The sequence below is a fragment of the Leucoraja erinacea genome, chromosome 7, assembly GCF_028641065.1.
Source record: "Leucoraja erinacea ecotype New England chromosome 7, Leri_hhj_1, whole genome shotgun sequence".
NCBI lineage: Eukaryota > Metazoa > Chordata > Chondrichthyes > Rajiformes > Rajidae > Leucoraja > Leucoraja erinaceus.
The window spans coordinates 65,917,350-65,931,479 of NC_073383.1; the positions used below are offsets into that span (position 1 = coordinate 65,917,350).

General features: G+C 43.2%; 1 protein-coding gene across 5 annotated transcripts in view; it reads left to right on the forward strand.

Annotated features, from left to right (window-relative positions):
- The window catches only part of lypd6b (LY6/PLAUR domain containing 6B), a 141,278-nt gene that overhangs the window by 81,833 nt on the left and 45,315 nt on the right, over positions 1–14,130 (forward strand). The gene's annotated exons all lie outside the window — the stretch shown is intronic.

A 14,130-nucleotide genomic window follows, 5' to 3' on the forward strand; every position in this document is an offset into this window, starting at 1 on the left:
AGTCCAAAGCTATTACCTTGATAGTCTTTGTCCTTTATGAGTTTAACATTGATTCAGATTATTTATTTATGCTTCTTACATACTTACTGATGTATTGATTTGATGTATTTTCTTTCTATTTTAGGTTTCTAGTGTAAATTGTTTGATTTATTTTTCCCAGTTAAACTCTTGACTTTCCTTTACTCCTTTTCTGTGCAGTATTGAAAGTAAATGGATGGTACATGAGGTGCTCAAAGTAACTTACAATCTGATGGGTGCGACGCAGATAATAAGAAGTTAGGGCTGAAGAGATTTCTGATCCAATTCATCCAATGTATTGGTCTATATCCTCCAATTAAATTGGCAGCAGTTCACCAGCAGGCTTCGTTTAGCATGCAGTTAAGGCGATTCTGGAGCTGGAGCTCAGCCCTTATACTTTAGTTTTAGTTTTAGAGACCAGCAATCCTCGCACATTAACACTATCCCACAAACACTAGGGACAATTTACACATACACCAATCCAATTTAACCTTCCTACCTGTACATCTTTCGGAGTGTGGGAGGAAACCGAAGATCTCAGAGAAAACCCACGCAGAGAATGTACAAACTCCGTACAGTTTGCACCAGGCATCGAAATCGCTATCAAAATATGGAGGGGACAGGGGAGACACAATTTCTTGGCAGCCGCACGCGCATGTGCACACTCACACACACACGCGAGGTAGTATCTTTGCTTCGGAGGCTCAATCCAGCGCTAAATGCAGCTCAACTCTGCCTGTCTCGCCGGGTTAATCCACAGCCCTGCCTGGACTGACGGGCCACCAGCGCTGCTTCTCTGCGCTGGCTGTAAACCTGGGCCATATTTCCATTAAGTCCAGGCAGGGCTGCAGGTTAACCCAGCGGGACAGGCAGAGTTGAGCTGGGTTTAGTGCTGTTTCTCTGCGCTGGTTGTGGACCTGGGGGCTCCGCTTCCGTCTGACTCCCGACATCTCTGGCCAACCCGGGGTGTGGGGGGGGGGGAGCACGGGTGGGGACGGGACAGCGCCGGAGACCGGGATCGATCCTGGCTGCGGATGAGGCGCAGGTCTGTGCCGAGAGTGTTTTGGCACGTCTCCCTCCTACAATCATCGCGCTGAATTATCATGTCCCGTCCCCATTGCCTGCTGACTGACGTCTCTCTCATCCAATCGGCGCCCTCGATCAGCAGCCCCACCCCCACTGTCTCGAGGAAAGCAGAGATTTCACCGGGTTTTAAAATCCGGATTACAAAAAATGGGGGGGACTGTCCTCCACCTCTCAAAATAAGGGGGGGACGTATCCCACCTGCCCCCCCCCCTGGGATTTCCGCCCCTGGTTTGCACCTATAGTCGGAATTGAACCCGGGCCTCTGGTGCTGTAATGCAGCAACTCTACCGCTGCACCACCATGCCTGCCTACTGCGAGGGTCCTGTTTTATGCTGGGTCATGAAACTGCTTCTTTTTTTTAAAGGAAATCTGTGCCCACCGCAGTTAATGGTGAATTTTCAAGGGAGGCAATGCGTAAGTTTGGGCAACTGTTAGCGGAACAAATGATGCATTGTTTTATGCATGATGATGGGTAACAACATTGCTTACATGATTAATATGGTATACTAAATTAATTTTCTACAATCCTTCTATGTCCATAATCTCCACTTCCCGATATTATCTACCTGACTAAGACAACAGTCTCTCACCAGATGTAATTTATTTCATTGCCAAGGCACCTTCCTCCCATTCTATGTCTTATTTTGTTTGATGTGATTTAAATATATTTGGGAACTGAAGGCAGTGTGTATCAGAACAATTTCTCATTTTAAGACATTGCCTTTGCCATTACAAATTTAATTTGCATGATTTTTTTGGTGTTTTTGCTTGGGGCGTCTCCTATAGAACTACTTTTCTTTCCATCACGGAGATGTACACAAAAGGAACTGCAGATGGTAGTTTACCAAAAGAAGACACAAAGTGCTGGGGTAACACAGCGGGTCAGGCAGTATTGATGTAGAATATGGATAGGCAACGTTTCAGGTTGTGTTTGGGTCAGAGGGGACCCGACCCAATACGTGGCCTATCCATGTTCTCCAGAGATGCTGCCTGACCTGCTGAGTTACTTCAGCACGTTGTGTCTTTCTTTCAATCACATATGTATCCGGTGCAGTTGCATTACACTAATGGTCACACTCTACCTTTGTGCATTGCTTTCTGTTTTACACATCTGATGGTGGATCATTTGGCAGTAAGTGGCTCATTCATTCAATGAAAACTTGCCTATACTTGGTGCTTCAGTGCATCAGGGGATAATCCTCAACTACCATGTGTGCTCGCAACACTTGTAGACATTATCATGAACATGCAATTTCTTAGCCTAATATTGAGTAAAGATCCGCTTTCAACAATGCTTCGATCTTTGCACAAAGTAATTTGTTGTGCTAGGAAAGTATTAAGGGATCATTATTATTATGAATACATTATTTATATGTTGTAATTACCTGCTGCACATTTTTAGTTGTTGATAAGTAGTCTGCAAATGACATAACCATAATGGTTAAATAAAAGAATGACTCTTTTTATAAAAATGGAAGAACCAAGTTACCATAAATTATTATTTTGCTCTATAAATGGCGGCAAAATTACATGTTCAAGCCTCTTAACATACACTTGGATTATGAGGAGGCATGAAATCCCATTGCAGATCTTTCAAAGGAAGTTTACTAGGTTAATATCTGGAATAAAAGGATTGTCTTATGAGGAAAGGTTGGACAGATTAGGCTATACTCATAAAGGTTTACAAGTGTGGGGCAGCACAGTGGTGCAGTAGTAGAATTGCTGTCTCATAGCGCCAGGGACCCGGGCTTGATCCTGGCGACGGGTGCTGCTGTACGGAGTTTGTACATTCTCTGTGATCATGTGGAGAGCAGGTGGTAGTTTTCAAACCTGAAGCACTGCCATTGTGAGATGAATAAAAACTGGGGCTTGTCCTTAATCCAACTTTAATCCTAACTGTGTGCACATCATTTCTCTCCGTGCAATGAAGCAGTTGTTTGCAAACTAGGGAGCAAATTACATTGATTAAGGGAGGAATCTCATGTGTCGCACAAGAGGTTTCCCTTGAGCATGCAAGACCTAATTAGCAATTGGGAAAATGCGTAATAACAGATTGGTCTCTGCTGCTGGCTCAGGAGGTGCAATCTTTACATAGTTGGAAGGCAGGATTGAACAAGTGTTTAACTTTACTTAATCATAAGAATTGTTGCTCTTTTTGAGAGCAGTACAAGGTCACTAGAACTTAAAAAGCCGGTTAATTTTAACAGCCAACATTAAACAGGCATTTGTCACAATTTGCTGTCACCCATTCCCATTCCAGTCCTATGTTGAAGAAAGGAGTCACATTGATTTAATAGCTTTGTTATTGCTCTGGAGTCACTAAAACAAAAACAAGGGGCATCTTCATATGTGATGCGAGCTGATGAGGGTTAGCAGGGAGTTCCAGCAGAATAATGCAATTGAGCACATATTTTCAGCAAGGATCAAAGATTGGTTTTGGTGCCTTCAAGCAAAATCAAAATGATGGCGTGTCTTTCACTGCTGTAGCCAAGGTAAGTCATGCCAGCAAAAGCTGAAGCTCCAACAATTCAAAATTTATATTGAATTATCCAGTTGGGAAATCCAAACGTCACAATGGAAATCCAAACGTCCAGAACTAGGGGCCACAGTCTTAGAATAAAGGGGAAGCCATTTAAGAATGAGGTGAGAAAAAACTTTTTCGCCCAGAGAGTTGTGAATTTTTGGAATTACCTGCCACAGAGGGCAATGGCCAAGTCACTGGGTGGATTTAGGAGAGAGTTAGATTTCTCTAGGGGCTAGTGGAATCAAGGGATATGGGGAGAAGGCAGGCACGGGTTATTGATTGAGGATGATCAGCCATGATCACGATGAATGGCGGTGCTGGCTCGAAGGGCCGAATGGCCTCCTCCTGCACCTATTTTCTATGTTTCTAATGGGAATGTCACAAAAATGTAAATAGTGATTTGGATGTCAAGGGGTTGCAGCCAAGTTGAGTGAGTGAACAAAACGTTAACATATTAGAGTCGGAGAAAGTAATATTTTTAACAGCTTTAACGGAGTAACAACTTTAACACACATTGTTGAAAATTGTGAGGTTATGCACATTGTAGGGAAAATATCAGTTATTTGATGAAGTGTCAGAAATTTTGTTTTTGAAAGGGGCTTGGGCATCCTTGACCATAGGTCACTACAAGCTAAATTGCAGGTTTTGCAGTTAATTAAGAAGACAAATGATATATGTCCCAGTTTTGTAAGAGTAAAGATGTCTGATTACCGTTTTTCAGAAGCTTGATGATGCCACATCTGATGCACAGTGTGCTGTTTTGGATTCCTTACTTAAATACGAATCTTCCTGCTCTAGTGCAGTGAAAGTTTTATACTGGCAGAGGGCAGCTGTAGAGTTACGATCGGAGAGTCATAAAGTGCTGAATTAGATCCTCTAGCCCACCGAGTCGGTGCTGACCATTAAACACTGATATTCACTAATACAACACTAATCCCATTTTCACAGAGTAACTAGACTCCCATAAAGGGGACTACCATCCCTGTTCTTAAGCAGTCCCACGGGATTGAGAATGACTTGCTTCCACTCTGATTTATGTGTCATGTGGCAATTATGTGCAAACTTCAAACTCTTCCATCTGGGGGGCAGGAAGAACCTGATAGAACGGGCTGCTGGAGGATAGTTTGTGAGGTGGCGCACTCCTTCCATTTCCTCAGAACTTCTGGATGCCTCCATTGCATTGTCTTGTGGTCCTCAATACCATCCCAAAATCTCTTTCTCTACTTAGTACTGTTATGGGCTAGGAGTTCCCAAGAATTTTTCGGGGTGTTGAACTATTATCCAGGACCATACCCTTGAATCTTTTTATCTGTCTAATCTTTTCCACTGATAGAGTTCTGAGAAAAATGTTTGTTTTGGGAGTTTTCTGATAATAGAAGGTGCCTTAAAGTAAGTAAGTGTGTGTGTGTGTGTACACACACATATATTCACACAAATATATATATACACACACATACATATATATAATGAGGTAGACATTGCACATTAGCTAACACGGAGTATAGACTGAGCAAGGACTTGACACAAAATGCTGGAGTAACTGCGGGCCAGGCAGCATCTCTGGAGAGAAGGAATGGGTGACATTTTGGGTCAAGACCCTTCTTCAGTTAGTCCAGCATTTTGTGTCTACCTTCAATTTAAACCAGCATCTGCAGATCTTTCCTACACGTAAGGTCTTGATCGTGTTGGAAGGAGGAACCATGACAACTGGAAACAAACTGACCGTAATAATTTCTGAACAGGCACATATTTTTTTCTGTAATTGTATGTTACATGCTTTCACATAAAGCATTATGTGCTAGCCTTAAATCATGTAGGGAGGATACAGCTGTGGGAGGAAATTAGGGTGGCACGGTAGTGCAGCGGAGAAGTTCCTGCCTTGCAGCGCCAGAGATCCAGGTTTGATCCTCACTATGGGTGCTGTCTATATGATTTTGTACGTTCTTCCCTCGAGTGTCATGTTGGCCTTTATAACAAGAGGAGCCGAGTATAGGAGCAAAGAGGTCCTTCTGCAGTTGTACAGAGCCCTAGTGAGACCACACCTGGAGTATTGTGTGCAGTTTTAGTCCCCTAATTTGAGGAAGGACATTCTTGCTATTGAGGGAGTGCAGCGTAGGTTTACAAGGTTATTTCCCGGGATGGCGGGACTGTCATATGCTGAGAGAATGGAGCGGCTGGGCTTGTACACTCGAGTTTAGAAGGATGAGAGGAGATCTTATTGAAACATATAAGATTGTTAAAGGTTTGGACACGCTAGAGGCAAGAAACATGTTCCTGATGTTGGGGGAGTCCAGAACCAGGGGCCACAGTTTAAGAATAAGGGGTAAGCCATTTAGAACGGAGACGAGGAAACACTTTTTGTCACAGAGAGTTGTGAGTCTGTGGAATTCTCTGCCTCAGAGGGCGGTGGAGGCCAGTTCTCTGGATACTTTCAAGAGAGAGTTAGATAGGGCTCTTAAAGATAGCGGAGTCAGGAGATATGGGGAGAAGGCAGGAAAGGGCTACTGATTGGGGATGATCAGCCATGATCACATTGAATGGCGGTGCTGGCTCGAAGGGCCGAAAGGCCTACTACTGCAACTATTGTCTAATGTCTCTATTGTTTATTGACTTGCGTGGGTTTTCTCCGGGATCTACAGTTTCCTCCCACACTCTAAAGACGTAGAGGTTTGTAGGTTAAATGTTCAAGAAGGAACTGCAGATGCTGGAAAATCGAAGGAAGCCAAAAGTGCTGAAAAAACTCAGCGGGTGCGGCAGCATCTATGGAGCGAAGGAAATAGGCAATGTTTCGGGCCGAAACCCTTCTTCAGACTGATGCAGGGTGGGGGGGGGGCGGGAAGAAGAAAGGAAGAAGAGGAGCCAGAGGGCTGAGGGTGAGCTGAGAAGGGGAGGAGACAGAAAGGGCTACCGGAAATTGGAGAAGTCAATGTTCAAGCCACTGGGGTGCAGACTGCCCAAGCGGAATATGAGGTGCTGCTCCTCCAATTTCCGGTGGTGCTCACTCTGGCCATGGAGGAGGCCCAGGACAGATAGGTCGAATTCGGAATGGGAGGGGGAGTTGAAGTGCTGAGCCACAGGGAGATCAGGTTGGTTAATGCAGACCGAGCGGAGGTGTTCGACGAAACGATCGCCAAGCCTACACTTGGTATCACCGATGTGCAGACATGCAGACTCTGCATGCTCAGCATGTGGGTAGGTGAGGTTTGTAGGTTAATTGGCTTGGTATAATTGTAAATTGTCCCTAGTCTGTAGATATTGTTAATGTGCGGGGATCGCTTGTCGGCATGGACTCAGTGGGCCGAAGGGCCTATTTCCATGCTGTATAACTAAACTAAACTAAATATAGCTGGACTTGGCTATCAGAAGCCATCAGCACGCTGCAATTATTTGCCCCGTATATACATTGTTTTTTCCCTGAATCAACTTCACTGACAAAACTGTATCATGCAGACTGGTCTCAACTCTGGAGATTCTAAAGATAGACACAACATGCTCGAGTAACTCAGCGGAACAGGCAGAATCTCTGGATGGAAGGAATGGGTGAATGGATATTCTTCCATCCATTCCTTCTATCCAGTGATGCTGCCTGGCCTGCTGAGTTACTCCAGTAATTTGTGCCTATTTCCAGTGTAAACCAGATTCTGCAGTTCCTTCATACACATCTGGAGACTCCAATTTGACCTTAAGTTGAGCTTCTGATTCGTACTTTGCCTCTGCCACAAAAATGGCGTGTTGCCATTTTCTCATCCAACAAAACGTGCTGATCCAAAACTCCACCCATAATCTATTGTGTTATTCCAAGATCTTCACATCTATACAAACCCCACAGCCACAAGTAAAAATTCTCATCCCCATGTCTAACTTTGCATAGTATTGTGATTCCCTCTCTTGTGTTCTTCAACAGAACAACTTCCCTTATTCAAGCTCTGCACTTCTTTGTTTATCCGCATCGTTAATTGCGTTGCTTCACCAGTGACAGCATAAACTCCAGAAATCTCCACTTTTAGTTTTTCTTTTTCCTCTAAGACCCTTCTTAAAGTCCACTCTTTTGACAATGGCTTACCTCTGCTCACATTAAATGTCCAACTTCTTTTAGCACCTCAATAAAAACAGTATTGGATAACAAGTTTGGATTAAAGTGCCATACAAAATGCATATTGACAATAGACACAAAGTGCTGGAGTATCTCAGCGGTTCTGGCAGCAATGGATAAGTGACATGACGTATGTTCTCCAAAGATGTTGCCTGACCCACTGAGTTACTCCAGCGCTTTGTATTTAACTTCAGTATAAACCAGCACCTGCAGTTGCTTTCTACCGAAATGCATATTGATGTTTCTATTCTTTCTTTCATTGTATATGATCATCATACTTACTCTCATGCTGGCGTAACGTTTTTAGCCGTATCTTTTCTTCCCCTAAATAATTATGTCTACTTGGCCAGGAGGCCACACTAGCCAACTAGAATGTGATTTGCATCAAGATGTTCCATTGTGCTTCTCCTCACTCTGTGGACAGGACATAGGTAGCTGTCAGCTCAGTTTATTGCTTAACAAAATTAATGTGCTGCTAAATGAAATAAAATTTACATAAGTACCCCCCAAAATGTATCGCCTCACATTGAAACAAAAAAATAAATTCCTCTATAGATAAATGCCATTCTGGTGTCCATCTCCATAGGGAACACAAGGTCTCACCCACACTCTCTGGCTCCACACACAGATTGTTCCTTTGCACCTTAATCTTCTTTCTCTTCACTTGATTACCATCTTGCCTTCAATATATTTAACTAATGCTCAGTGATTTTCCTTAATCTGCCTACCAGTGCCATTTTGCGTTTCTCTTTGCATTCCTAACTATTTTAAGTAACCCAATTACCCATTCTGTACTGTTGGAAGACTTCTCGTGTTTCAGTTCTCTAAACCTGCCCTAAGCTACCTTATTCTCCTTTATCTAACCCTCAATAACCCTTGACATACAGGGTTCCTTAAGCTTATTGGCTTTACCCTCCACCATTATAGCATCAATTGACCTTACATTCTCACAGTTTAATTTTTGAATGACTCCTGCTTATCAGAAATAGATCTATCTGCAAGTAGTTGCTTTTCGTCCTCTCTGCTACATTGCAGCTTATCAAATATTGCAATCAGCTTTATCCCAGTTCAAAACCTTAATTTCAGATCTATCCTTATCCTGCACCATAATTACCCCAAAACTTACAGTTATGGAATGTGCCTTAGTAATTTTTCACAATGTGTGTGTATTTCCAAGTATGGGAAAAATCCATTTAAAATGTATGCTTAAATGTGATTTAAATATAGATGGCAAATCAAACAGTAGGGATTGTTGTACAAGCTCATCTGCTTCAATTAATGAAATCTACTATCCTTGCCTGGTATGCGGTTCTCGACTTTGCAAAAGCACAGCTGGTGGAGCTGCTTCCTCACAGCGCCAGAGACCCAGCTTCAATTCTGACCTTGGGTGCTGCCTTTGTGGATTCTGCACGTTCTCCTTGTGACTAAGTGGGTTTCCTCTGGAAGCTCAATTTTCCTTCCACATCGCAGACGCACGCAGGCTTGCGGGTTAATTGACCACAATGTGTAGAGAGCGGATGAGAAAATGGGATAACCTAGAAATAATGTAAACAGGTGATTGATGGTCGGCATGGACTCAGTGGGCTGAAGAGCCAGTTTACATGCTGCATCACTAAACTAAACTAAAATGTGCGAGAGTGCAATCTGAGATGCACAATAAGTACCAGCTTTGTCAGCAATGTTCACAATCTCCTCTATGATAAACACAGCTGTGTACTTCAACTCATTTCTTGCCAGCAACAGCAGACAGGAAAAACTATGGCACACTAACTCTATTTTATGCCAAATGATTGTGCTTAATGAAAGTTCAAAATGAAGCAGACTGGAAGAATTTCAGATTGTCAGGGACCATTTATATTGCTATTTTATCTTGAGTGGCCTATGAAATGTTATTTCCAGGCAGCACCAATTTCCACTTTAAAATGTCTGACTCTACTCTAATACGCTGCAAGCTGTGGATCTGGAGGACAGGAAGCCCAATCTATATGACAAGCACGGCAGAAATACTATGGAGCGTTTCCAAAATAAATCATTTCGAGGGATCGTGGCTCCTGTCTGTCTGTAGCCCACTGACCTTGGTGGAAAGTTTGAATAATGGGAACAAAATGTTTTTTAAAACAAATATATCAATGTGGGGGAACTGAGAGTTTTGGAGATATCTCTGTTTTGAAAGCCGTTATCTTTTGTTACGGGTTACACTGTGATGTGGGGAACGGAGAGAAAATGGAAGAAAATTGAAGTCAGATCTTCATGCCAAGATTCCTTTGAGAAGGTATTGGGCAGTGAAGTAGTTCAGCCCTTCAGTTAGACAATAGACAATAGGTGCAGGAGTAGGCCATTCGGCCCTTTGAGCCAGCACCGCAATTCACTGTGATCATTGCTGATCATCCACAATCAGTACCCCGTTCCTGCCTTCTCACCATATCCAATGACTCCGCTATCTTTAAGAACTCTATCTAACTCTCTTGAAAACATCCAGAGAATTGGCCTCCATGGCCTTCTGAGGCAGAGAATTCCACAGATTCACAGCCTTCTGTGTGAAAATGTTTTTCCTCATCTCCGTTCTAAATGCTTACCCATTATTCTTAAAGTGCGGCCCCTGGTTCTGGACTCCCCCAACATCGGGAATATGTTTCCTAACTCTAGCGTGTCCAAACCCGTAATTAACTTATATGTTTCAATAGGATATCCTCTCATCCTTCTAAATTCCAGACTATATAAGCTCAGCCACTCCATTCTATCAATATATGACAGCCCGCCATCCTGGGAATTAGCCTTGTGAACATACGCTGCACTCCCTCAATAGCAAGAATGTCCTTCCTCAAATTTGGAGACCAAAACTACACACAATACTCCAATGTGGTCTCACTAGGGCCCTGTACAACTGCAGAAGGACCTCTTTGCTCCTATATTCAACTTCTCTTGTTATGAAGGCCAACATGTCATTCGCTTTCTTCACTGCCTGCTTTTCCTGCATGCCTTCACTGCCTGCTGTACGTGCATGTTTATGATGGAACTTGCTGACTATTTAATGCTGTTGGTTTATTTAATCATGTTTTTTCCCATCTCCTGGGCATGATGTCACTCTGCCAGTTAACATATTTGAGCGACCATGTATTCGGTGAATGATTATGTCCGTTAGCGGAATAGCAAACTGTTGCCAAATAATCAACATGTATTTGCAAGCACTTGGCCACCAGCTGTGAGTTCCTTGAATGTTTTAGAAAGACCCCAGGATTGTGTTTAATGGCAGGGATTGAGTTCAAGCATTTGCAGATAAGCCCAACCACAATTGGCACTTTTTCTACTGTATTCACCCTTTTGAAGGGATGAGCAGGGAGGGCCGAGCTCTATCAATCAGCAGCTGTCTGACTTGTTGATAAAAGGCCATGAAAAGTTTTCTTTTGTCTATTATTTTCCTGCCTGTCCTTGGCACTCAAACATAGCACATGCATTAAAATTACATACCTATCTACAGTATGCATCCTAACTACCCATTCAGCTAACTTAATTACCCACCTTCTCTTCTAAGTAAATACTACCCACCCGAAGCAAAATCCTCTGTTAAAGTAGAGACCATTATTACTCTCTTCCACCTTTCTCTCCCCCCTCAGGACCCACTGAGATATTCCAGCGTTTAAGAAGGAGCTGCAGATGCTGGAAAATCGAAGGTACACAAAAGTGCTGGAGAAGCTCAGCGGGTGCAGCAGCATCTATGGAGCGAAGGAAATAGGCAACGTTTCGGGCCGAAACCCTTCTGGTTTCGGCCCGAAACGTTGCCTATTTCCTTCGCTCCATAGATGCTGCTGCACCCGCTGAGTTTCTCCAGCATTTTTGTGTACCTGAGATATTCCAGCACTTTGTGTCTTTTTTTGTAATTCAGCAATTGTGTTTCCATCTTTCTACATTATCCCACCGTCCTTGAGACTAATTTGAGACATCCTGAATTTGTCAAAAGAACAATATTGCTCTTTTTAAAGATGGTCGTGGAGCAGTAGGAAACACCGAGGGAGAGCAGTGAAAGAGGATGTTGCAGAGCGCTCGTTGGAGAGAGGAATAGAACCTCCTCAAAGTCGGCAAGCCTTGAGGAGATTCAATAATGCAGCAGACAAAATATGTAGGAAGGACCTGCGGATGCTGGTTTATACTGAAGATAGACACACAATGCTGGAGTGACTCAACGAGTCAGGCAGCACCTGTAGAGAAAAGGTCTGAAGAAGAAGGTTTCCGACCCGAAATGTCACCTATTATTTTTCTCCAAAGATGCTGCCTAATCTGCTGCGTTACTCCAGCCTTTTGTCCTTATCGTCGGTATAAACCAGCATCTGCAGTTCCTTCCAGCACAATATAAATGCTTCTTTTGTTTTTTTCTCCATAATTTTATTCTCCCCTTTACATAATCTAATGTTCACCCAGCTAATGCATACCTAAGTACTCTAAACTTACCTACCTCCCTCCTGAGAAAGCCCAACCTAATTTATGATTTAGAACAGTATTTCAGAGATTCCGGGATGAAGTGACTTCAGGTATTCTGATAGTAGAACATGGATCGCAAGATAAGAAGCTTGATTTGTTGACGTGGTGTCACTGGTCTTCCGTGGTGTTACCACCACAGTACATAAGTACCTAGTTCAGGGAATGTTTAGGTCAATGGTCACCAACCTTCCCCCAAAATAATACAGTTGTAATCCTGGTTGCTAACCATGTTAACTCCCCTTCCCATTCTGCCCTTTCTATCCTGGGCCTCCTCCATTGCCAGAATAAGGCCACACACAAACTGGAAGAATAGCTCCTCATATTCTGCTTGGGCTGCTTACAACCCAACGGTATAAACATTGATAGAAACAAAATGCTGGAGTAACTCAGCCGGTCAGACAGCTTCTCTGTAGAACATGGATGGGTGACCTTTTTGATTTAGGACCCTTCTTCAGACTGATTGTAGTAGGGGGGGGTTTGAACATTGAATTCTCACATTTTAGGTTGCACCCTTACTTTCTTTCCCTTCTCTTCCCTATACACATGGATACACACCAATTTATCACACCATCCCACACTAACGTTCCCTCCAATCAACCCCTCCCTGGCGTTCCCTTCCACCTATATCCCTTCCTCTGGCTTTTGCTCCTTTCTGATAAAACATCCTTTTATCTCCTTTTCATTTCTAGCCTTTGTCCATCCATCTGCCAATCAATCCCCACTCCCCCCCTCCCCCTGTCATCTGTATCCACCTATCACTTGTGTAGGAAGGAACTGCAGATGCTGGTTTAAACAAAAGATAGACACAAAACGCTAGAGTAACTCAGTGGGACAGGCAGCATCTCTGGAGAGAAGGAATTCCAGTCTGAAGAAGGGTCTCAATCCGAAATGTCACCCATTCCTTCTCTCCAGGGATGCTGTCTGTCCTGCTGAGTTACTCTAGCTTTTTGTGTCTATCCACCTATCACTTGCCAGGCTTTGTTTTTTCCAACCCCTTTTTCAGCTTTCACTCCCTCTTCTATAATCGGTCTGAAGAAGCATCACAACCCGAAGCATCGTCTATCCATATCCTCCAGAGATCCTGCCTGACCCAGTGAGTTTTGCCAGCCCTTTGTGTTTTTTTATTGTAAACCAGCATCTGCTGACCCTTGTGTCTTCTGTAGTAATACTGTTGTATGTCAACAGGAAATAGATTTCTGGTTGAAACTGATGGTCAATATTACAAACTGTTGTGAAGATTTAGATTGGGATGAAAAGTTTTAATAGATTGGGATTTTTTCCACGCAAAGGGTGGTGGGTGTATGGAATAAACTGCCAGTGGAGATGGTTGAGTGAGGAACACTATCCCTACATTTAAGAAACAGTTAGACAGGTACATGAATAGGACAGGTTTGGAGGGATATGGACCAAACGTGGGCAGGCTGGACTAGTGTAGCTGGAACATGTTGGCCGGTGTTGGGCAAAATGGGCCGAAGGGCCTGTTTACACACTCTATCGCTCTATGACTATGACCATAATTCATAACTTGGAACGCTGCTCATGGAGATTTAAGAAATTTGTTGCATGACTAAATTTCTAAGCCAAATCTTTTCCATATCTATCAAAATACAAAGGGCATTGTGGCATTACACTGAATTCCATAGATTCCACAGAAACAGGTTATTTGGCTAAACTGGTTTATGATTGTGGTTAAACTCCACCCAATTCTAATGACTTCTCCCCCACCCCGCATCCCTCCAGTATATTTTCTCTCTTGTCATCTGTAGATCAAAGTCTCCCCTTAATTGCAGCAATAATGCTTCAACCCATTCATGCAGTACATAGTTCCACATTCTCACCACTCTGAGGAAATTCCACCAAAATTTTTTATTTGATCTATTGCTGGCTTCCACATTAATAATCCCCATGTTCTTGATAATTGGATACATTTTGT